Source organism: Carassius carassius, chromosome 13 (genome assembly GCF_963082965.1).
Source record: "Carassius carassius chromosome 13, fCarCar2.1, whole genome shotgun sequence".
In the NCBI taxonomy this organism is placed as follows: domain Eukaryota; kingdom Metazoa; phylum Chordata; class Actinopteri; order Cypriniformes; family Cyprinidae; genus Carassius; species Carassius carassius.
In genome coordinates, this window is record NC_081767.1 from 6585588 (window position 1) to 6609881 (window position 24294).

General features: G+C 37.1%; 2 long non-coding RNA genes across 3 annotated transcripts in view; both read left to right on the top strand.

Annotated features, from left to right (window-relative positions):
- The window catches only part of LOC132155569 (uncharacterized), a 444705-nt gene that overhangs the window by 224068 nt on the left and 196343 nt on the right, over positions 1-24294 (top strand). The window lies entirely within an intron of this gene.
- Positions 8575-13185, top strand: LOC132155567 (uncharacterized). 2 transcript variants are annotated; one of them, XR_009437284.1, is made up of 3 exons: positions 8575-8632; positions 10814-10941; positions 12802-13185. It is a non-coding gene; the product is annotated as an uncharacterized LOC132155567 (long non-coding RNA). The 2 variants fall into 2 exon arrangements; XR_009437285.1 differs by lacking the exon at positions 8575-8632 and adding an exon at positions 8983-9070.

The window sequence follows — 24294 nt, forward strand, 5'->3', positions numbered from 1 at the left end:
TTGCTACAATAATTGAATGTTGTACATAAATCTAAGTACAACAATGTTGCACAAACATTGAATAATTAAATGACACTGTATATTTTACAATGAAGGCAAACTGATATGCCAGTTAGGCTGTGATCATACGTTAAAACATGATGTTTTAAAGAAACTCATACAAACTGTGATTTTGGCTTTTCCCACCTCCAAACTACTGGACCTTCTTGACTATATTAAACAATAAAAATAATTTTGACAATGTTGAAATGCAAAATAAATAAAATAAAATACACAAATCAAACCTATAATGTAATATCTATATATAATTTACAATAACCTAAATAAAAACCTGTGATATTTAATATGACAGACAGGAGGTTTTCTGAATGCGAGTTACTTTTTTTTCTTTTTCTTCACTATATGTTATATAAGAAAATGCTATGCAATGTATTTGTAAGAGTTTCAGGCCCCATTTTTTTGGTACCCTCATCATGGAAAGTGAATGCATGTTCTGATGTATGCTATCTTATTGGATACATTTTGCACACTTAAGTGTGTTGCACCTTCTGTCCACCATCTAAATAAAAGTGGTCAGCATACTGCCATCATATTCAACTTGTATCCAAATGCAGCTCCTGTGACTACTTGTAATTAGATTGTAAGGTGAGGTTCACTAAATGTTTGACTACATCAGGTAGTCAGAGTTGCACATTGCCATTTCAGTTAGCATATCTATTAAATTAATTTCAAATGTGTCTGTGGCGGAATCTTTACAGAATCGACATTCATTCATGAAGCAGACACTTTTATCCAAAGCAAAATATCTGTGTCACTGCATGTAGTTGACAGCCAATTTCAATTTCCAGTAGCATGAACATGAAAGTTGAATTCACTGGCAACTTGTATAATGATTCATACCAGGCCACATTAAAAAGTGACTTACAGCTCCAAATGCACATTCTAATTGCAATTTGGAATTAAATGTCTATGGAGTCATCAGCGACAGATGCACATCATAGGTGATCAACCTTTTTTCATCTGCAAGTCTTTGCATGATCTGTTACTGACAGCACAATATGGTCTGATGGCCCCAGATGAGCGTTTCCTACGCTCACAAAAGTGGCAGACCAAAGCTTCTTCCATATTTGTTTCTGCTTTGTTTTTTTTTGTTTTTTTATAAACGTTTTATGTTTCTTTGTCTGTGTTGGGTTTTGATGATTCTCAGAGAGGCTGCAACAGCTCCCTATCCAATTTCTCCAGAGAGCCACAATATTTTCAGTATGCTGATGTACAGTACTGCATTTCACTTTTACAAATGGGCTGCGATATTAAAATGAACACCCCTATCCTGAAATCCATTTACTCTCTTGCTGGTTTAAAACCATCACTGAATTGAAATAAATTTTGTCCCTCCGCCTTCAGGTAATGTTCATTAAAATAACCTTAATGAAATCAGCTGCAATCCATGTCACCTGCCCATATTTCCTCATATGTTCGTCCTGTTCAAATCTCATTTATACCTTTTCTATCAAAAAAAGCCCCTGATCAATCTGTCTATATATATATATATATATACATATATATATATATATATATATATATATATATACATACATACATACAAACATATGATGATGATGATGATGAATATTATTATTTTTTTATTTTATTGCGCAATTAATCAAGTCTACTATAAAATAATATCCATATTGTGCTGTGGGATAATTATGGTAGGTTTCTTATTCAGGACTGGTTTCAATTTGTAGAAAATACCTCAATGTTGTTGTTGTTGTTTTTGTGGATGCAACACTTATTCAACAGCTTTTGAATGTGACTGAATCTACATGTGAAACAAACCCTAATTATGAGAATATCAGATTATTGATCAAATTATGAGTCAGTTCTGTTTAGTGAATAAAAGTTGTACCACAACTGTGACATTTAAATCAGTGTTGTTATACTGACTGATTGTTTATATTACAAAAATAGTTAAATATTCATATTATGCATTTTTTTTCAACAATATTATACAAAATAGATTAAATATGATACTGTATTTTATGATGTCTGGGATTTTGTTATTAACAGATGGCACATTATTGGAATGCATGTATGTCCCTATTCAATGATAGCACAAAAAGCAAACTTTATGTATATACATCAAATAAACATTGGCTAAAGTCAAGAGATCAAATTCACAATGTAACATGAATTGAGGTTTTAATAAACATATATAAATAAGCAGCTAATGGAAACTTGATAAGGATATAATTAGAAACCAAACACTTTCCTTTTTCATTTAGTGCATAAAACTCATATGCACTCAAGATGGTAACTGTTCACTTTTCTTGTTTTGTACTATCGTAAAAAAAAAAAAAAAAAACCTTTAAGTATAGCAGCATGTATGAAAATACTGTAAATTCCCAGTGTTTTTACATTGTACAAACTATGACCAATGTTATCCCTGTGGGTGTATATAATCAATATTTCTTACCAAACTGTTCCTACTCATGAACTTTGGTTAAAGTCAAGAGGTCAAAATCATTGCAACATAATGAGAGATACTAATAGCCAGAAATAAGCCACCAATTTCAGACTAAAAACATTAGGTTTTCTGTAATTACAAAGGCTGTAACCTCAACTTTTGGACACTAATTACCTCAGGTTTGCTCATCGTAATGGGGTCCACGCTTGAGTCTCTGACCTCACTGGGTTTTTAACTGTACTTTACAGGAAATGATGTCTTTGGTGTCAACATTTTAGTGTTCTTCAGTGTGAGACTACAGGTTTTGTTTTTCTATAGGTATAGACACCCATAGAGTGTCAGATGGAATGATGGATAGATGGGTGGATGGATGGATGGTTGTAACAATATGGAAGAAACCTATGGATAGATATATGAATGAATGGAACAACATATGGAAGGATGGATCCAACGACAGATAGTACAACATATGGAAGAAATCTATGGATTGATGAATGAATGGAACAACATATGCATGGATGGGTGGATGGATGGAAGGAAGGAACAACATATATGGTTGAAATCTATATATGGATGGTGCGAAATGGATAGATGGACAGATGGATGGATGGATAGATAGATGGATGTGAAAAATGGATGGATGGATTAATGGAAAAAACAGATGTTCGAAGGATGGAACAACATGGATGATAGATGGACAGATGGGTGGATGGAATGACACGGATTGTTGGATGGATGGATGGAACAACATATGGATGAAATTCATGGATTGATCAGTAAATGAACAACATATGAATGGATGGATGGATGAATGGAATGACATAGATAAAACTGATGGATGAATGGATGGAACAACATGGATAGATGGATGAATGGATGGTTTGATGGATGGAGTAACTTGGATTGATGGATGGGTGAATGGATGTACCGAAAAATGTGGATGAAATCAGTGGATAGATAGACAGAGAATTCCTTTAACTTCACTTAATCATGTTTTTACAGTATCTTGAACCAATTTACTAACAAAACGTCAGTGGAGTTGATCATGACAAACAGAAAGAAAAAACATAATCTGCCTAGTATTATGCAAATAAGGATTATATATGTCAAATAAGACAGAATTTGGAGTATGTTTATAAGATAACATAATTGGACAAACAGAGTGGAAGAGTGAAGGTTTGTTTTGTGAGGGGGATTTCGGTTTGCCTCAATGTGACAACTTCAGCTTGCTGCTAATTGATTATTGCACTTTAGAATGAGAAATGTAACAGAAAACAGAACACATGTCAGTCACACACATTCGTATTTCTCATTTAATTCCAGGGAACGTAAGTAAACCATCGCTATAAGTGAATTCTATCCTGCAGTACCAAAGGACTCAAACAAAACCATTGCAATCATACACTCTTAACAATAAAATAAATAAATACAAATTAAAATAAAAGGTGCAAATGTTGTCAAAGGGGCAGTATGAGCATTTGCGGTTAAAATATAGTATATACATTGGTATATTTATTTTAGAAAATGACCTATAGCTTTGATAGATAAGACCACTATTCCTTAGTTAATGATCGTGTAAAGCCCTTTAAAGCAACATTGAAACTGCAGTTTGGACGTTAAACCCGTTTGGTCCCATTGAAGTCCACTATACATGGACATCTTGAATGGGAGTAAGTATATTATCAGGACAATTTTTTTTTTGAAAGTCAACCAATCCTTTAAGTACACGTCTGATGTGTTTACTAACATACTAAAGCACACCTAAAGTATTTGATTATATTTTTTCCTGGAAAAATCAATCAATAAGTATACTGAAGTTTAAAATGCAAAGCAATGTTTTGTGGGGCAAAACAAAGATTAATACTTAAGCAATAAAAGTCTGATTTATTTATATGAGAGTGTCTTGCTTAATTAGAACAAATCAGATGGCATTCTACTATATCCCGGGTGTCATATTGTACCTCCCAGCTCTTCTGTTGAACTCAATTCATCTGTACTTCATGTGACTCTTGGTGGCCCAGTAACTTCATTGGTTATAAACCAGAATAACTCACACACTGCATTGACAAATTCCAGTGAGAGCTTGAAGAAAAGGGAGAAAGAACAACACTGCAGCAAACTGCTTAAAGTAGTGCATAATTAATAGCCCATTGTGTACTATCTCCTTTACTGAAGGTCAAAACTTAACACAAGCAATTTGAAACAGTTTCCTCAAAGGTTCTAATGAGCACATGATTATAGATCCAAAACACACGGCAGTGAGATGCAGTATGCTCATCATATTGACACTTACTGTCATTTACAATTATTCTCTAGTGTTTTATAACATCACTGATCTAAGACACATTGTGATCTACAGTAAAAGTTGGCAGATAACACATAGTGGAACAAATTGAAACTGATTTTGCTTGCTGCCTACCTTCTTATGCTGGACACCTTAATCTTCATATTGTTAAATTCCTCTTTATCTGCATGTTTTTGCAAGTCTGCATGTTTTTTATGAGTGCCTCCAGCCCTGTGCTCTTATCTTTTGAAGGTATTCATTTCAGGAAATAGAAATGTAAAATACAAAATGTAAAATGATTAAAGGACTTTCTAGAACAAACACAGAATAACTAAAAAGATTCAGTCATATTCAAAAAGCAATAAACAAATTCACCTCCCAAAATGTACCTTTCCCTGTCAGCTTGGCTAGGTATTAATGGCTCTACACTGACATTTTAAACTTTGTGCGTCATGGCTAAGAGGGCTTCAGATGGTGCAAATTAAATTTTTTTTATTCTGAAAGTATATAGCCATTTGTCAATATATCTGCAGTGATTTAGTCATAATACAATCTATATGGAGTGTATTTTAACCAACACAGATGACAGAAAAAAATAAATAAATAAAAAACTTGAATAATGTAGACAGAGCAGTCAAAAAAAAAAACAATTCATAAACAAAACATTTGATTTAAGTTGTGCACCTGATTGATATATATATATATTCATATCTTGTGAAAATTGTGCTTTACTCTACTAAATCTGCACTTGTGGTGTACTTAAAAAAATATAATAATAATAAAAAAAATAATAAAATAAACAAACAAACTTGTATTTATTACTTGCATGTTTTTTATGATGAAATAAAAAAGGCTATTTTAGTTTGCTTTCATTAATGTTTCTTAAGACATTAAAGGTGCCATCTGTCATGTCTGGCAAAAAAATCAAGTCATACTCCACATTCCATACCAGATGGGGGCAGTATGCCTCAATAAAGTGAATTGGTCTACTCTAGAGTAACAAACGAGAAACGGCATAGTCTCTATGCTCCGCCCCTACCTTCACAACAACCCCTACAGCCATAGCCGAAGCCTAAGAGGACGTTTTGCCTCCAGAGGAACGTTGGGTGATGCCAAGTGATTTTGAAACATGACATCTTCAAGCTACTCCCCTTCTCCTTTACCAGTGAATATGTTCCTATTCGTTTTGTTCATATTACATTTTGAGTTGTATATACACATTATTTGAATTAAATTAATTTGACAGACAGCATTCTGTCAACATCATTGGTCAACATCAGACAGCTGATGTTGACCAAGCTAGCGCCAACCAACGTAACCAGAGCTGCCAACTCTCAAGCATTCACCGTGAGACACACGCAATTGACTCTTTTCACACACTTTCACGCCACACATCAATTTTCTCACGTACAGAAAAACCACGAAGCAAAGAGGACACGGAGACCAACAGACTAGACAGAGCAGGTTAATTATGATATAAAAAAAATGGGTAAGTTATAGCTAGCTAATTATCAAACGCAGCTACGGTTAGCCATCGCTAACATTAGCACGTTTATCGAACAGCCTTCGATACATTTCTATGTTATAACTTCCCGAAAAAAAAATACACAAACATATAAAACAAACTTCTAGCGAAATACTAACAGCATCTAAATTACCAATCCAAATGAAATGTTGCAAGTTCGGTGTCGAACCTCATTTCTTTCAGGTCCATCAGTTGGTTTACTCTGTTGTTTACTCTGGTTCGGCTCCTTTTCTTATCGGATTTGATTTGTGATTTCGAGCGCGGTTGTTTCCCTGTAGCGGGTGGTGGTCTCTTGCCAAGGGCTTCAGTCATCCTTCCGCTCTCTTCCCTGAACTGAAATGAAGTAGTGGGCTGTACTTTCCACACGATTGACATCAGGTTCAAGTACGCCCACAAGCCGTGCGAGTTATTCGTGTATTGCAGGTTGGCTGGTGGTTATGTTGCCCGCATACCGCCTCCCATGGCCGAAACTGGTATTACGACAAAATTGTAATTTTGTCGGGCCGGGGCTAGTAATACTAATGCTAATTAAGGTTGATATCTCTGCAGCACTATAACTTGACATTTTTTTAATGACATCATCGCCCTTATTTCTTCTCATTCTTTTGATGTGTGTAGGTCATTTTTTGGATATTTTTACCTCAATTTTTGCACATGGCACCTTTAAGTGCACTTTTTAAAAATGTCAAACACGCATAAAATAAAATATAATAAAATAAAATATACATACTTTTATGTTAAGTAAACTTTTGATATGAGTGTCAAACTAAAACATATAAATTATAAAGTACTTAATAATTTTAACTGTAGCATTTTGTTCAATTTGTTTGTATTTGATGTTGTTTTTATATGTACTTAATTGAGATGTCATAACTACAAATTGTCACCTATGAATTATACGGTTCTGTCTGCATTCTGAGCTGTTTCTAGATATTGAGCCTTAAAGTTTTTTGCATTCCATATAGTGATATGCGGAACACGTCTCTTTTATACATCAGTACCAAAATGTGCAGAACTTATATATTTAAAGTCATGGCTAAAAATATCGGCACCCATGGTAAATATGATCAAAGAAGGCTGTGGAAATTAATCTGCATTGTTAATCATTTTGATCTTTTATATAAAAAAAAAAAGTTAAGGTTTTTCTCAAATACTTGTTGGCATGGGCATAGGTTTAGGGGGGGACGTTAGGTACTAGTCCCTATCAATATTTCTAGATGACAAATTTGTCCCCACTTATATTTAGCAAGCTCCTTTGAACTGCTATTTGGATCTTTGCACTGCTATTTGGATCGATTCTAACCAAGTAGGGGTAACTGCAGCCTGGAGCAATGGGCGTGGCAAAAGCTGGGCGTGCCAAAAGGTTTCTCATTGGTGGAAAGAAAGGTAGGGGGCGTGGCAAAAGGTTTAGCGAAAACTGGCTGTTCCGCCTAAAGGCGAGCCATACTCTTAATCGCTATTGGCCTATAGATTAATAGAAAGCGATAAATTAAACACATAATCCTATAAAACCAATTGGAATTCATCCAATGTAAAAACAGCGTTAATGATGTGAAGAATATAATTTTAAATTACTTTCGAAAGTACCTTTAAAACGGCTTACTGACGTAATCACCACCACACGTTTAGGTCTTAGTTTATCAATAATAAAAAAAAAACAGATTACAATTATTTTTGAGAATACAAACGTAGATAGATAGATACACTGTAAAAAGTAATTGCTGGTTCTACTTAAGAAAAACTAGTGAATTTAACTTACTTTGTAAATTTGTTGAATTAACTTGATTAGACTGTGTACTGTGAACTTAGGTAGTTAAACTAAACAGATCTAGTACAATGTACTTATGATTGTTAAGTGAATTGCACTAAAGGCATGTTCATGCTGTTGCAAATTTCTGGAGCACAGAATTTGCATAGTAATAATAATAATGATGAATAATAATGAAATTAACAATTATTTATATTTATATATATATATATATATATATATATATATATATATATATATATATATATATATACACACACACACACACACGTGTGCGTGTGTATGCATTTATTTATAGGTTCTGAATCTTTTTTTCCTTCGCGCTATATAAAATAACTGGGAAGATTAAAGCTTATTTGCAAGCCCATCAGTTGCTGCTGCTTCACAGTCTATTATATTTTTATTTATAGAGCTTGATATAGTTACTGGCCGTTGGGTAAGTTTCAGCATAAGACAAAACAACTCTTCTAATAGTCTACTTTAATTTCTTAAATGCATTTTCGAATCGAAAGGGACGGTTTGTGTTAAGAAGACGACGACGACGAAGAAGAACTTCAGCTCGTGTTCGGGATGAGGCAGCAAAATTAGGTATGCTCTTGAACAACTATTTATAAACCTTGATGTCATTGTATTGCGTATAAATGCTCTTGAACAACTATCTATAAACCTTGATGTCATTGTATTGCGTATAAACACACACACGTGTGCGTGTGCATTCATTTATTTATAGATTCTGAACCTTTTTTCCTTCCCACCATAAAATAACTGGGAAGATTAAAGCTTATTTGCAAGCCCATCAGCTGCTGCTGCTTCACAGTCTATTATATTTTTTATTAACAGAGCTTGATATAGTTACTGGGCGTTGGGTAAGTTTCAGCATAAGACAAAACCACTCTTCTAATAGTCTACTTTAATTTTTAAATGCATGTTCGTCTCGTGCATGCGCAATGGGATGGTGTGTATTTGAAGAAGACGTCGTCGACGAAGAATTTTAAGCTCGTGTTCGGGATGAGGCAGTAAAGTTAGGTATGCTCTTGAATAAATACTTATAAATCTTAATGCATTTCGTATAAAAACTCAAATTTAATTTGCTCATTGTACAGTAAGAGGAAAAGGCACACTAAAGTAGTTTTATGTCGAATGAGACCAGTGGCTTTTACTAGTTTGCAAAAATCGTTTTTTACTGAACAGTGTTTTTATGTAACGTTACAGTTTATAAGCTGTTTTAATCGGTAATAAGTTCGGGGTTTATTAAGATGTAAAAACCTGTGCGGCCTTTTCTAGAACGATCGATGCTCACGTGTCGTTCACATGGAAATTAACAACACGATAAATTAAGATGGTGTAACTAACAAGCAATTACTACCTTATTTTGTCTATGCTTATTTTTGTGACTTAAATTCATGCCGTGGACGTGCAAGTTCTGCTTGTTTTCGTGTGAAAAGAGGGCTCCGCTGTTGAAACACTACAGATTAAAACATGGAAGCTACTCTAGAAGTACTGCGATTCCATGTCTCTACACAGATTGTCTTTGTTCATTTAAATCATTTAATGCACTAAAGGTGCACTTAACAAAAACATCATTCACATCAAGCACATGGTAGCCAATCCAGTCCATGTGATAACATCCCTTTGATATTTAACTGCCCACTTTGCAGTTTTGATTTTTTTATTTACGGCAGCATCTAAAAAATCATGAAACAGTGCAGTGTCCATACAACAATTGCAATTTTGAGAGCAATGTCTACTCTACATTTAATTCACATATATGTAGAGATCATGGAGCACATGATCAAAGACAATTGAAATCTGAGGTTCTCTTGCACATTGCTTCTCACAGTGTAGATAATGTGCAACAAGAAGAACCTTTGAGCCCTGATCCTGTAGATTAACATTTGGAGGAAAATGATATAGAGAATGAAAACCTTGATCAATTGCATCATCAATTGGAGCACAATTTAGCCTCACTATTTCTCAAAATGCAGGCAATTTTGCATGTTTCTGATTCGGCTGAACAGGAAATAATTCAACAAATAAATCAAATTTTACTTTTTTCAGAACCCCTTGTCTATCATGCAATTCAACAAATTCTCCTTGAACATGGACTGAGTGGCTGTGATTCATTAGTGAGAAAAATTGTGAATGCAGTAAAAGAAAGTAACCCAATCTTGACAATGACCAAAGATGGCGAGTCTCTTTCCACAATAAGCAGAAGAGCATCATATTTTCAGAGGGAATTTCCGATTGTCATGCCAATTGAATACAAGCTTGATGCACACTCAGTCTCTTATGTGCCAATTCTGCAAATGTTGCAGAAAATTCTAAACAGGCCTGACATTCTAAATAGGGTCCTTTGCAATGATCGATCAGTTAATGAATTCAAGACTTATCGAGATGGCACCCACTATCAAGAAAATGACTTTTTCAACACTGAGACCTTCAGGATTGTTCTGGGTCTTTATGTTGATGAATTTGAGCTGGCCAATCCCCTTGGCACTTCTAGAAAAAAACACAAAATGTTCGCTCTCTATTGGGTTCTAGCTAATCTTCCCTCAAAAGATCGTTCATTACTTCAGTCAATTCAGCTAGCAATTTTATGCAGAGCCACTGCAGTAAAACAACATGGTTACACAGACATCTTGCGCCCACTTGTTCAGGACCTTGAAACTCTTGAAAAGCATGGTGTATACATTGAACAGTTAGGAGAATGTGTGAAAGGAAGTGTACTTTTTGTGTCATCTGATAATCTAGGTGCTCATTCTTTCACAGGACTACAGGAGAGTTTCACTGTTGAGCACCCTTGTCGGTTCTGCTTAGCAACGAGGAGTGAAATCCAGGAGAAGGAGGTCCGGTCGGGAGCATTTGAACTGAGAACCAAGCAGGAGCATGACAGGCATGTGGCTGAAGTGTTACACGATGCGAGTTTGGTAAAGCAATATGGTGTAAAAGGTGGCTGTGTTTTAAGTGAAAGGTTGGAACATTTTCACACAGTTGGTGGTTTTCCACCTGACCTAATGCATGACCTTATGGAGGGTGTCATCCCTATTGAAATGTCCTTGTGCATTAATGATTTGGTCTCAAGGAAATTAATCTCTCTTGAATCCCTGAATCAAGCTATCAAGCAGTTTCCTTACAAATTCTCAGACAAAGTTGATCAGCCTCAAATCATCCCAGACACATTTGCCTCAAAAGGTACCATTGGGGGTAATGCACATGAGAATTGGGCGCTTATTAGACTTCTGCCCCTCATGGTTGGCTTTGATATCCCTGAGAATGATAAAACATGGGAAATTGTGTTGCTTCTGAAAGATATGTTAGAAATGACGTTGGCATTCAAATTCACTGAGGATTCTCTTGATTTTCTTGATGCAAAGATCTCAGAACACAGACATTTGCCTTTAACAGTCTTTCCTCATTTCAAATTGCGCCCTAAACACCACTATATTGAGCACTATCCGCAGCTCATAAGAACATATGGGCCACTAAGAGATATGTGGATGATGCGATTTGAGGGAAAACATAAAGTGTTCAAGCAGGTAATCCGTGACACCAAAAAACTTTAAAAATGTTCCACAAACTTTGGCTGTTCGCCATCAAAGACTGCTGGCTTACTACATTGACTCCCCCTCCTTTCTCAAGCCACCCATACAGACAGATAAGATGATGGGTACTTTGATGTCAACTTTCCCTCAGAACATTCAGGAATTCCTGAGAGACAAATATGCAGTTCAGAACACTGTCCTCGCAGCATCATCTGTGAGCATTGATGGAATCAAGTATAATCCAGATATGGTTGTATCTGTTGGTACTTGCTCAGGCCTACCTGATTTCAGACAGATTTTCAAAATTCTTGTCATCAACAGTGATGTTCTGTTTGTGTGTAAAGATCTGACATGTTGGTACATTGAGCACCTGCGTTCTTTTGAACTGTGCAGTCCTGTGCTATCACTGTCAATTACCAAACCCTCGGATCTAAATGACCCATTTCCTTTGCCAGCCTATACACTTCGGGGCAGGACCTATGTTACGCTCAAACATTATATCATATGCTGAATGAATGACAATTCAGGCTCTAAAGGGACTTCAGAAATTCTGCAAATTATCGTTATTTTGTCTCATTCTTATTCTGTAGACAAAAAATATTATTTTTTAAAAGATTTCTGACTGCTCTTGTCTATGTCAGAAGATCGCAGGCATAGCTTCAGGAGCACACAAAAGCATACATAATTTCATTAAACTAGGTGTTCAAATAGTAGATCAATAGGTTTGGTGAGAAACAAACTGAAATGTTATTTATTATTTTCTTTAAATTGTCACATCCTGCATGTACTCGAGAGAGCAGCGGTTAGCTTAAATACTGTCCTGTGTGAAGGGTTTCTCCTTTGCACAGTATATTTTTTTCAAGATTTATAAATAATTTGAAAGAAACTGTATATCAATCTTGAACAAATTCTCCTGTGCAAATGAGCAACCCTTTACACAGTATAGCATACACACAGGATATATACAGTTAAATGGATTATATATTGAAGTTCATTTCTCAACAAACCCATACATTTATGCCTTAAATGCCTGAACTGTATTGCACAAGTCACATGAAATTATGAATGCCTCTGTGTACATTACATTTTAAACAAGGATGAGTGAAACTTTTTGAATCATATTTTTGCAAAGGATGGGTTTAGAATGATGAAATTGGGGTGAGCTGTCCCTTTAATTTAAGAAAACTAACTCAATTATTTAACCTTTGTAGAGAGACCAAGTATGGAGACAACAACTGTACTCCGAGTTATAATTTGTGACAACGACATCCGAAAAATTGTACTTCCTGTGAAACCACAGACAGTTGACTCACTGTGGAACAACTTGAAGAAAAGCTGGGACTTCAGTACAAGTTAGCACTTCAGTTTGAGGATCCAGACTTCAACAATTCCCTCATGAATCTTACCAACATTGCTGACTTGCCAGATAAGCCTACACTGAAGATTGTCTCCCTTGTGACGTCACCAACCCCTAGCACAGCTGACACTGAAGTCCTATCTGTGGCTTCTGATCATCCACGTCATTGTCTACGGACTGCATGGCCAGAAACTTTCGAGATCCCTACTTTTCCTGTTGACGTTGAGTATAGATTACGTCAGGGAAATCTACAGTACAGCATGGAGTCCAAAAGGAAAGAGATGGTGGAAGAAATGAAGAAACGTCGTCTTAACGTTGCACTGATAGCCCGGAACATGAATTCTACATTTGCCTTGCGTAGAAAGGAATTGATAGAGAAGGAGCCTGCTGTGAAGAATACAGTGGAAAGGTGGCCAGCCCTCTTCACACAGAGTCAGGTGAGTCTTAATTGTTTTCCTATATCATTTCATCTTGAACATTTTCAAAGCAAATTTATCATTAACCAGTTTTGGTGTTAATTCATACTTGGACATTTCAGTGAAAAGTGATTGCTTAATGTCAGTTTGTCCTACTTCTTTTTTTTTTTTTAGATCATGGCAGAGTTTAATCGTATATCTGGCAAAAACCTGCAAACTGAATTCTTTCAAGAACTGGACAGATTTACTCCACGTTTCATCGATATCTTCAGGGCTAAAGGTGGAGACATTGGTTCCAAACTTAAGAAGATTCTGCAGCAGATTGAAAATGACGTAAGCTCCTCGACTTATTACAATTCTTTTTCGAAAGCAAAACAAATGTTGCTTCTGCTGTTGTTTTTTTGCTCTGTGTTGTGTAAGCGCTATTCAATATACATTTTTATAACTTTGCAGAAATCGAACATCAATGCGGGACGAACAGCCGTTCTTCACGGCCTACCACTCCTCCTCGGAGAGGACCCCTCCGATTTTTACAAGACATGTTTTGTAAGTATTTTCTTCTCTGATGATTCTTATTTAACAGGCAAACTGTTCTTCAAACAGTTTTGATATCTAGAAAGAAGAGTTATGAAGGCAAGAAAAACAGTCAGGATACTGAAACAAAGAAAGGGATAGAGAAAAGAAAGTGAAAGATAAATACAAAATTTAGGGAAAAAGACAGTATAAGAAGATACATTTTATATTGCATAAATGAATAAAAAACATTTCTAAGAAAGACAATAGATTATTTTGATAGTTTTAATTAATATAGCTGGCCTTCAGTTTGTCTTTTCATGCAGTTGTTTGATGTATGTATTCACCCCTGCATCCACTCCTGTGTCCTGTTTGAAAAGGCCCTTTACATTTAGAAATACCGTGTTATTAGTTTAGTTTTACATTTTAATGAGAGTATGTGCTCTTAAAGGGATAGTTCACCGCAGAAAAAATTGTCATTTACTTACCCTTATGTTGTTCCAAACCTGTATGAGTTTCTTTCTTCTAGCTGAACACAAAAGAAGATATTTCGAAGAATGTCAGTAATCAAACAGTTGAGAGTAGAATTTAATTGACTTCCATAGTATTTTTCCTATTATGGAAGTCAATGTCTACTCTCAACTGTCTGTTTACCAACGTTCATCAAAATATCTTCTTTTCAGTTCAACAGAAGAAAGAAACTCATGCAGGTTTAGAACAACTTGAGGGTGAGTAAATGAGACAATTTTCATTTTGGGGTGAACTATCCCTTTAAAAGATGTTTTGTGGCTTTCTTTGACCTAATTTTTGTTATGTTTTCCCATTTTTTAGGACTGTGATGACAATGAAGACATGTCGGACGTTGAAATAGGTATTCTGACAGTGATTCCCGAGGACTCTGCAACTGTACCCTACTACCTGCATCTTGGTGCCACAACAACGGCAATCATTTTGGAAGGTACAGTGGTTGTGGATGATCTTGAAAATCTTCCACAAGCAACGTGTCTGCTCTTTGGACTAATTTATGCTCTAAACTTAGAGTATCCTGCAGCACTGAAATGCACATTCGACTTCATGTGCTTTTTTTTTCTAAAATGTTGCTGGCGGGCAGTTGACGGGCATGCCTTAAGTAATGTTTTAAAATGAATACTGTTTTATAGAGCAAATAAAGTGTTCTAGTGTTGTGCCAAATCTGTTGTCTGTCTTTGCATTCTCAACTTAGAATTTTGAGTACAACTTGCTTGAGAAATTTAAGGCAATCAGTTTCCACACATTCGTCTAGTAAAATGAACAAGCCGACATGTTAGAAGAACTGTTTTGTTTAAGTTCTGCTTACAAATCTCGACTTAAATCTGTAAGTTACCTAAACTTTTGAATTTGAGTTACTTGTACTCAAGTTTTATGGTACCCTCTACAAATACACAAGTTAACTCTAGAAAGTAGTAGAGAGTCGTATCAACTAAAAAAGTATGACCTAATTTTCTTGAGAATTTTGAGGCAATCAGTTTCCACAGCTTTTCTAAGTAAAGTCAACTTATTACTTTTTACAGTGTAGATAGATAGATAGGTAGATAGAATGATAAATAAACCACCCATTCATTAATTAATTCATTCATTCTGTAGTAGCATTCCATAGAACATAATCCAGCAACCTCTTTGTCTGAATAGAAAGCTGTGAAGATGCCCTTCTTTCCAAGACCACAGTATCTACAGCCATCACATCTGCTGAGCTCCAGCTCCACTCTGTATGTCTTCCTCACATCTGGACTGACAGACTTCCAGTCAACCATACCTACACAAGAGAAAAACAAATGTTGAGAGATTCAAAAAAGAAGTAACCATTAAGTAGAATAAAATATCCAATAAAAAAAGAAGCACAAGTGTCTGAGAGTGCAAGTCTGCAGCCAGACCCTTCTCCATTATATTATAATACAACTGTACTACTGACTCTTCACTGAGTACCAAAAGTACATATGCTTCCTGTTCATGGTTTCTAAAAGAATGGAATCAGAAAAAAGTTGACTGGCACTCATCTATACCACAGGTTATACTAATATTTACATTTGCATTTATTCATTTAGCAGACGCTTTTATTCAAATCGACTTACAAATGAGGACAGAGTGGAAGCAATCAAAAACAACAAAAGCAATGATATATAAGAGCTATAACAAGTCTCAGTTAGCTTAACACAGTACACGTAGCAAGGGCTTTTAAATAATATAATAAAAAATAAAAAGAAAACAGATAGAATAGAAAAAGAATTGAGTAAGCTATTTGGTTCATGTGCATGTACCACTCCAACATGTTGGATTAACATCAAAAGAGTGAATGTCCTTCGAGTGCACTTTGGGCAATGGTACAGTCAAGGCATGAGGATCTAATACAAGAGGCTAATCATTCAGAGTAAAGTTACTGACAGTGCTTGTCTCCGTCTTCTAATGTTGACAATGTGCCTCTGAAGGAAATTCAGTGTCTTTCTCAGGTGTGGTGGATATGCAATGTTGAAAGCATATTACATCCACAAGGCTGTTATGAACGCTTCATCAAAGGCTGGTGCACTGGCACACATCTATCCCATCTTCTGTCACCACACTGAGCCCTCCTCCTATAATTGCCATTTTACAGTCAGTATCCATCAGGTGTACGGTAGGAAAGGTGTAGCCGGGTCCCCCTTTCATAAATTAAATAAATAAAAAGAACAACAACAACAACAATAATAATAATAATAATAATAATAATAACGAGAAAAAAAAGAAAACACTTTTCAGATTCATCAGATTCTGGTGCATCCTCTTTGGCTCAGACAGTGTAGCTACATACACTGCAGAACTGCAGAAACAATCAGAAGCTAATGTATAAGGTTCACAATATACGATGCATTTCATGTTCTTGTATACACTGATAAATCTTACATTGTTTTCTAAAACTATTGCTTTAAATGGGCTAAATGGGCTAAAAAGGTACAGAAGTATAATAATATACTCACTCCAGTAGGTGTCCTTAAGTATGTGTATTTTTTAGTACATTGTCTGAAAGCCTATTTGTTCAGCGCTGTTTGCTAAGTTTTCTAAGCGCGTGAACGCTCCATCACGTGAACTGCGCCTGGACAGGAAATGCAGCGCGCTGCTCAGTTGTTCGCGCTCAGGGATGACGAGAGAAGACTCAGAGACCCTTTTCTTTACTTTCGTGTGCGTTTTATGAAAAGCAAATCACATACACACTTATATGAACTTGTATACTGGCATCCTGATTTTGAAAATAAAGCTGATAAAGGATTCTCTGGCCGGAATCTTTCTGTAGTGCTCCCATCCTAAAACGAACCACTAGTCCATACTTAACATACATCCTCCACAGAGATTCCTTCCGTGCTTTCTCAGCGTCTCCAGGAGAATGTTCCTGCCGTGTGGTCTTTGACAGTCGATGGGTCTGGATGTGTTTTCTGATACTCACTTTGTAGCACATTCACGTGTGCCTCAACAGACACTGAATCCTCCCCAACACAAGCTTCCTTCATCAGAACAACAGAAACAGATCATGCTTAGACCGTGACAGATATGAAAAACATCTAAATACTTTTACTGAACAAGGGGTTAACATTAAGATGATGGTCAGGCAGTGAAGAAGTGGAGTACATACAAAAAGGATTTAAATATCTGTAGTACAGTATCTTCCTTACATTAACCTGCACTAAGTGAAAATGTAAAATTGATTAACAGTGCACAAATAAATTATGCATATGGCAGTGTGCTTACATATTCTACAATAACCTGCCAGTGGAGCACGTTCTGCTTTACATTTCAGGTTTAGGAATGTGTCAGATGTGCTTAAAACACTAACTTGACTGATTGTCATTTTTCAGCAAATAAAGATTACAACATCTTGTTACTACAATATTGTGTGTGATTATGTTGATAGAGATAAATCAATGGTTTAAAAACAATTTAAATACACAGTCATTTCTTTCTATATTTCTCTGGAAAGGGTTCTTCAAAACCAGTGTGTTGGCAGCTTGAATATACTCTGCATTAGTTGGAGACCTGGCAGAAAGGTAGAAACAAACTCTAAATTAGTTTTTTTTAGTTTTTTTAGTTTTTTTTATTTTTATTTTGTCTAATCGTCTTCAGATTGTGAATTGATCATAGTACAGTTGCAATAGAGGTGGTAATAATTATTATACTTACAAGATGTATTCTGTACTCTGTTGTACAAAAGGGACGCAGATATAAACTATCATCTCTGAAGGATTCGCCATCGATGCGGTCATCAGTTTGTCTCACTGTACATATGTCTGTCAACAACAATAAACTAATTATTAAAGCTGCAAGATATAACGCAAAGGAAAAATTATGATCGTATTGTAACAAACTTATCTCAATATACATATTTGTGGTATATAAAGTATAGATAAACGTATAAACAATGAATAATTACCTCACGTCTTATCGCCGCCACCTTGTCTAAGGAAATTACGTAAATGTATATTTACTGCTGATTAGCCAGCACAGTAAAACTCCTTTCACCAATTAGAAACCTTTTGGCACGCCCCTACCTTTTGGCACGCCCCTACCTTTCGGCGCGCCCATTGCTCCAGGCTGCAGCTACCCCTGTCTCATTCTAACGGCCAGGACGTCGACAGTACAAGAAACACCGTAATTTGATTAGTGGTGGTTGATTGGATCTGACAGGCTACACGCGGGCCGGGACTACTTTTGTGCTTGCACTAGCAGCGAGCGGGTGTGTGCATCTCTCTGCCACATACAAAGGCCAGAGTAAAAACATTTTAATATTCAATTTTTTTGCCCCTTTTTGTACTTTGTAGATGCCACCCAAGAAGAAGAAAGGGGACATAAAAAGCTTTTTCATAAAGCAGAGTCAGAGTTTAAGTAGGCAAAATAACTACGTTAGCTAGCCACACAAATAAACTAGTAGTAGTGACTGACCAGGCTTTCAAATGCAGAGTCTACTGTGGAAAATAGTATTAACTGGTGATAGTATGTGTTACGCAGGATGATAGAATGCTACGTTAGCAAGTAACTGAATGTCAATTAAGTTAGCCTGTACCTTAACTTAGAATCTTGCAGTCAACATAAACAGTGAATCTGAGACATTTTTCTTTTCCTACATTCTGTTTATGAAATGTATTTGTGTATTATGTATTATTTGTGTAGGCTACTAACATACATAGTAAATTATGTTTGTTTGTTAATAAACCGTATGGTTGTTCAGCATTTCACATTCCCAGGTATTAACGTGAGTGTATTGCAGGGTAAATAGTGTTTATGATAGAAAAAGGTTATTATATTTATTTATTTAGATTTGTTTCCTTGTGGCAGAGTATTTTTTGTTAGTGTAAATACTAAAGAACAAAAGAATTCCGGGGTTGTCCCCACCAAAGCTGAGACCAAAGCTATGCCCATGCTTGTTGGACACGATTATTGGCACCCCTGGAAATTCATATGAGTAAAATATCTCTGAAGTATATTCCCATTCATATTCACAATTTTGAGCACTTCAGCATGATTATAAACATGAAATTATCCAGCCATGGCTTCCTGTTTCACATAAATATAAAGAGGAGGGAAAACAAAGCCCAAATTCCCTTAATCATCCATCAAAATGAGAAAACCAAAGAATATATTTCTGATAATCAGCAAAAGATAATTGAGCTTTACAAATGAGTGAAGTGGCTTTAAGAAAAGAGCTAGAGCAGTGAAAATTCCCATTTCCACCATCAGGGCAATAATTAAGAACTTCCAATCAACATAAAATGTTACAAAACTGCCTGGATGAGGACATGTCTATATCATCCTAATACATGGTGAGAAGGAGAATTTCAGTGGCTAAAGACTCTCCAAGGACCACAGCTGGAGATTTGCAGAAAATAGTTGAGTCTCGGGTTAAGAAAACCTTAAAACAATTTGTCAAACAGCACCTACATCCAGGGGCGTCGCACCCATGGGGGATGTGGGTGTTTTAACACCCACACTTTTCCTGGTGAGAGGATTCAACACCCGCACGTTTTCTGCAGTTTTTTTGCAGTTTTGCACAAACCCTTACTACACTGGCTCCTCCGTTTCTCTGGCCGCTCTGTGTCTGCGTCTGCGCTCGCTGCGGCTGCCTCTTCTCCCTCTCCCTCTCAAACATGATACCGGCTTTGAGTGTGACCGGCTGATGATTGGCTGTTCTGCCTTAAGTAAGGAACTTATGGTTATGGTTATTTACATCTCCCTTTTCCAGGTACTTTGAATGAGTGTTTATGCTCTCGAGGTTTTTAAATAAGCTTGATATGTGTTTGGGAAGATGTTCTGTTATCGTTTTGTTGACATGTCGAGTTTTTTCGGTATTATATTTAATTTTTTTTTTTAGAATAATGCTAATTGCTATTATTGGGATATTGTTCAGCAGCTATTGTTTGCATTCCTGTTGAAGAACTTTGAAAGAAAAGAGTATATTATTTTAATGTTTAAAAACAGTAAATTGTTACAATATTTATACCACCAGAGAAAAAGCTTTGTGTGGGCGTTTTTTTTCTCCCCTTTTCTGATTTAAAAAAAAAAATGTTTATTAAATGTAGGATTTTTTTTTTTTTCAGCCAAACGCTGCAAGCCAGAAATCCGGCACAGTGCCGGAGAACTTTAAGCCCTGCATTTTGTACCCCTCTGTCACTGTATTCATCATTTTTATTGTTTATAAACAAACCACATCCATCCCCCACACTTTTGAAAAGCTTGCTACGCCTCTGCCTATCACCACATGTTGTTTGGGAGGGTTTCAAGAAAAATTCTCCTAGTTCATCCAAAAAACAAACTAAAGCATATTCAGTTATCAGACATGACTCAAACATCAAATGGGATTGGCTTCTATGGTGAGATGAAATTAAAAAATGAGCTTTTCATCATGGATTCTATCAAATACCAACAGATAAAAAATCAGTAAGTGATTGACTCTGCTAGAAATCTTATAATGGACCATGTTTGGATCTTCCAACCGTACAATAATTCAAACACAAACCTCAAAAACAACACAGAAATGGGTCACTGAGCACAAAACCAAGCTTCTGCTATAGCCATTCCAGTTCTCTGACCTGAACCCTATAGAAAATGAGAGGTGTGAACTGAAGAGAAGAAGCACTGACATGGAGCTGTAAAGGGTCTGGAGTGATTCTGGATTAAGACATTGTCTCCGATCTCTTGTCAGGTGTTCTCTAACCCCATCAGACATTATAGGAGAAAATGTACAGTAGAGCTGTTAAACTGTCAAATTAAGTTTTCAAAAAGTATTGAATAAAACGGGGCCGTTAATTGTGGCCAATGTGTATTAGAGAAAAAGAAAAAAAATCATAAAGATATTTACCCCCATTTTAAATTCTTATTATCCAGTGAAAGGATATTTTTTGTGAAATTTTTAATAAAATATCAAAAGGATTAACAATGCAGATGAATTTTCACAGCCTTCTTTGGTCATATTTACCAAGGTTGCTGATATCTTTGGCCATTACTATATATCAGAAGAAGAATCAGAATCAGAATGAGCTTTATTGCCAGGTATGTTCACACATACGAGGAATTTGTTTTCGTGACAGAGCTCCGCAGTGCAACATAACAGCGACAGAACAAAAAACACAATAAGGAATAAAAAATACAAAAAAATACAAATAGGTGGGTAAGGATTGACAATATACAAATTGACAATGTATGGCAGGTATATTAAAAAGAGCATTTATGTATGTACATGTATATTATGTGGAAAAATTGTAACTGTACGCTAAGTATGTGTGTTTGGATAAATAAGTGTATGTGTATATAAATATAAATATAAGTAGTATAGTGTGTTCCATGTATGTACATGTATATTATGTGCAAAAGATTTACGTGTACGCTAAGTATGTGTGTTGGATAAAAAGTGTAGTGTATATAAATATAAATAGTGTAGTGTGTCCCACAGTTATTATCAGCTGTTCATAAGATGGATTGCCTGAGGGAAGAAACTGTTCCTGTGTCTGGTCGTTCTGGCGCTCAGTGCTCTGTAGCGTCGACCAGATGGCAACAGTTCAAAGAGGGAGTGTGCTGGATGTGAGGGGTCCAGAGTGATTTTTACAGCCCTTTTGCTCACTCTGGATAAGTACAGTTCTTGAATAGATGGGAGGGTTGTACCGATAATTCGCTCAGCAGTCCGGACTACCCTCTGTAGTCTTCTGAGGTCCGATTTAGAAGCTGAGCTGAACCAGACAGTTACTGAAGTGCAGAGGATGGATTCGATGATGGTGGAGTAGAACTGTTTCAGCAGATCCTGTGGCAGGTTAAACTTCCTCAGCTGGCGAAGGAAGTACAACCTCTGCTGGGCCTTTTTCACAATGGAGTCAATGTGAATGTCCCACTTCAGGTCCTGAGAGATAGTGGTGCCCAGGAACCTGAATGACTCCACTGCAGTCACAGTGCTGTTCATGATGGTGAGTGGGGGGAGTGCAGGGGGGTTTCTCCTGAAGTCCACGATCATCTCCACTGTTTTGAGCGTGTTAAGCTCCAGGTTGTTGAGACTGCACCAGACAGCCAGCTCTTTAACCTCCTGTCTGTAAGCAGACTCGTCACCGTCCTGAATGAGGCCGATGAGTGTGGTGTCATCTGCAAACTTCAGGAGCTTGACAGAGGGGTCCTTAGATGTGCAGTCATTAGTGTACAGGGAGAAGAGCAGTGGGGAGAGAACACAGCCCTGGGGAGCTCCGGTGCTGATTGTACGGGTGCTGGATGTGTATTTTCCCAGCCTCACTAGCTGCTGCCTGTCTGTCAGGAAGCTGTTGATCCACTGACAGACGGAGGTGGGCACGGAGAGCTGAGTTAGTTTGGGCAGGAGGAGGTTTGGGATGATCGTGTTGAAGGCAGAGCTGAAGTCCACAAACAGGATCCTCACATAGGTCCCCGGTCTGTCTAGGTGTTGCAGAACATAATGCAGTCCGATGTTTACTGCATCGTCCACAGACCTGTTTGCTCTGTAGGCAAACTGAAGAGGATCCAGCAAGGGTCCAGTGATGTCCTTCAGGTGGGCCAGCACCAGTTTTTCAAATGACTTCATGACTACAGACGTTAGAGCCACAGGCCTGTAGTCATTTAGTCCTGTAATTTTGGATTTCTTTGGGATGGGGATGATGGTGGAGCGTTTGAAGCATGAAGGGACTTCGCACAGCTCCAGCGATCTGTTGAAGATCTTTGTGAAGATGGGGGCCAGCTGGTCAGCACAGGATTTCAGACAGGCTGGTGTAACACAATCTGGGCCTGGTGCTTTTTTCCTTTTCTGCTTCCTGAAGACCTGGCGCACCGCATCCTCGCTGATCTGTATTGCAGGTGTGGGGGAGAGGGGGGATGCAGGAGGTGTGAATGGTGAGAGCGCTTGATTGGAGAGGTGTTCAGGGTGGGTTGCAGGAGTTGTGAGTGGTGTGAACAGTTGTTTGGAGAGGCATTCAGGGTTGGTTGCAGGAGTTGTGAATGGTGAGAGCGGTTGATTGGAGAGGTGATCAGGATGGGTTGCAGGAGCTGTTAATGGTGTGAATGGTTGTGTGGAGAGGCATTCAGGGTTGGTTGCAGGAGCTGTGAATGGTGTGAACGTTTGTTTGGAGAGGCATTCAGGGTTGGTTGCAGGAGTTGTTATTGGTGTGAACGGTTGTGTGGAGAGGTGTTCAGGGCAGGTGATGGGTGTTCTTTCAAACCTGCAGTAAAACTCGTTCAGATCGTCTGCCAGTCGTTGATTTTCCACAGTGCTGGGGGGTGGTGTCTTGTAATTGGTGATCTTCTTTAGGCTTTTCCACACTGATGCGGAGTCGTTCAAAGTGAACTGAGTCCTTATTTTTTCAGAATAATTCCTCTTTGCCACTTTGATCTCCTTTTCCAGTGTGTATTTAGCCTGTTTATACAAGACATTGTCCCCCTTCACGTAAGCATCTTCTTTGGCCTGACGGAGCTGTCTGAGTTTTGCAGTGAACCACGGTTTGTCATTGTTGTAATTTAGTTGAGTCTTGGTAGGAATACACATATCCTCACAGAAACTGATATATGATGTTACGGTCTCTGTGAGTTCATCCAGATCGGTGGCAGCAGCTTCAAAAACACTCCAATCAGTGAGGTCAAAACAAGATTGTAAATCCTGCTCTGCTTCATTAGTCCATCTTTTTACAGTCCTTAATACAGGTTTAGCTGATTTTAGTTTCTGCCTGTAGGTCGGTATAAGATGAACCAGAAGGTGATCAGAACGTCCCAAAGCTGCTCGTGGAACAGAGTGAAATGCATCCTTTATTGTTGTGTAACAGTGATCCAATATATTTCTGTCTCTTGTGGGACAAGTAACATGCTGTCTGTATTTTGGCAGTTCACGGGAGAGATTGGCTTTATTAAAGTCCCCAAGAATGATTAAAACAGAGTCTGGGTGTTGTT